We start from the raw sequence: 2,094 nt of genomic DNA, 5'->3' as shown, positions 1-2,094 counted from the left end.
CTACACTTCATAGGATGACATCACGGGTTCTAAAATAAGATATATATCAAATGTAATGAAAACTGTTAGGTTTTTTAAAAACTTCTGGATGAGTTTCTTCTTTCGCAGAATCTACAGCAATATGGGAAGTGTTAATAAATACAGACGCACACCCACGTGCATAGGTTGAACTGGATGGACGCTGGTCTTTATTCAACCTTACATACTATGTTACCAAAATTAGCTTATTAGCTTGTTAATGGGGGTGGGGGGCAAATATAAGTAGGTAGAACGTCAATAAACAATGAGTATTAATGAAAGATGCAATTCTTAGGGAACTCCTCATGAGATGTCATAGCCTCGGCTCTCTCATATTTCATGTTTCTAACATCGGTACCTGACCTCACAAGTGGGCAGAAATTCCAACAGCCGCCCTCCAAAATCTTGTGGAAAGCCCTCACATAAGAGTGGGCGATGCTGTAATGGGCGAACACTCTACAATTGGGTCAGTTGGGGGATGCTTTAGATATAAATATGGCTTTCTGGAGTTCTTCCTCATCTTATGTAACGTTGTCTCCTCTTTGTCTTTCCTGTGTCCTGCTCTCCAGCGGCCGGTGAGATGGCGATTTATCTTGTTGGCGTTCCTGGTGTCCATGGTCCTAGCAGCCCTTATCCAGGTCCTCAAGACCGAAAACCCCCGCCTCTTGGACCTTCAGGAGATCCTGGGCCCCATTGTGGCCAATCACAGCCGTGCCCCAGTCCTCCGCCAATCCGAGACTTTGTACCACCACAAGGATGAGTTTTACATGGATATGTCTGAGTACTCTCGGCAGTACCCGGCCCTTCAAGAGTACCGCTGCCGAACCTTCATAGGTCTCTCTGGGTATTGCCGGACTTCAGACCCTCTGATCATCTTGGCGGTGAAATCCCATCCTGCCTCCTCCGGGAGGAGAAGCGCGCTACGTTACACCTGGGCTCAGGAGAGGAGGATTTGGGGATACAGGTTCCTCCCCGTGTTCCTCCTTGCCAATTCCGGCCGCCGGCCAGAGATCGAGAGTCCCACCTGAGACCCCGCACAGCCCACCTGAGACCCCGCACAGCCCACCTGAGACCCCGCACAGCCCACCTGAGACCCCACACAGCCCACCTGAGACCCTGCAAAGCCCACCTGAGACCCTGCACAGCCCCCCCGGGGCCCCTGTGCAGCCCACCTGAGACCCTGGCTTCCCCGCTACACTAATTGCACAACTGTCAGGAGCTGGATACAGCATGCACACTATAGCCAGCGATTTACAGGTTACGTAAAATGCTCTAAACAGGAAGGGGTGGGGCAAATTTAGATTGGGGGTGCTCATGTTTAGTCTTGCCTAGGACAGCACAAAACCCAAATAGACCACTGTGCACAGCTCCTTACATATCGGCTAACATTTCAGTCCTGGTCATCGCTCCACCCACAGTCTGCCTTAGGCCCACCCAGCTGCCCAGACCTTGCCCACTAACTATGTGTAGACTGCCCACTTGCGGTCCCCTATCACTATAATGAATGTCTTATTGAGGTACTGTGCATGGGCTGAGTAACTAAAACAAGGATGGCGCTGTGATCCCGGGACATTGCCAGGGACACGTCATCATCAGGACTGAGGTCCAAGATGTGGGACTGTACAGGCAGATATCCACGTTCATAGCGTCAACTGTAACATTCATCAAGCCGGCGTACAGGTAGGGAATAGCAGAAGTGACACTAAGGCTGGGCGCACATGGGCGATTTGTGATATAGCGATGTACAGAACCGGGAGCTCAGCTCAGGGATGGTGGGAGCCCCTCATAATGGGCACAGCGGGTGTACAGACCCGGGAATTCAGCATAGGGATGGTGGGAGCCCCTCATAATGGGCACAGCGGGTGTACAGACCCGGGAACTCAGCACAGGATGGTGGGAGCCCCTCATAATGGGCACAGCGGGTGTACAGACCCGGGAACTCAGCACAGGGATGGTGGGGCCCCTCATAATGGGCACAGCGGGGGTACAGACCCGGGAACTCAGCACATGGATGGTGGGAGCTCCTCATAATGTGCACAGTGTGTGTACAGACCCGGGAACTCAGCACAGGGATGG

At 52.3% G+C, this 2,094-nt stretch overlaps 1 pseudogene; it reads left to right on the top strand.

Moving 5' to 3' along the window:
* The window catches only part of LOC108803950, an 11,845-nt pseudogene extending 10,799 nt beyond the window's left edge, over positions 1-1,046 (top strand).
* Positions 1,047-2,094: the final 1,048 nt, after the last annotated feature.

The sequence above is a fragment of the Nanorana parkeri genome, unplaced genomic scaffold, assembly GCF_000935625.1.
Source record: "Nanorana parkeri isolate BGI_ZX_2015 unplaced genomic scaffold, ASM93562v1 scaffold4557, whole genome shotgun sequence".
NCBI lineage: Eukaryota > Metazoa > Chordata > Amphibia > Anura > Dicroglossidae > Nanorana > Nanorana parkeri.
Note: the sequence above shows the minus strand (reverse complement) of the source record. Positions and strands in the feature narration are given on the sequence as shown.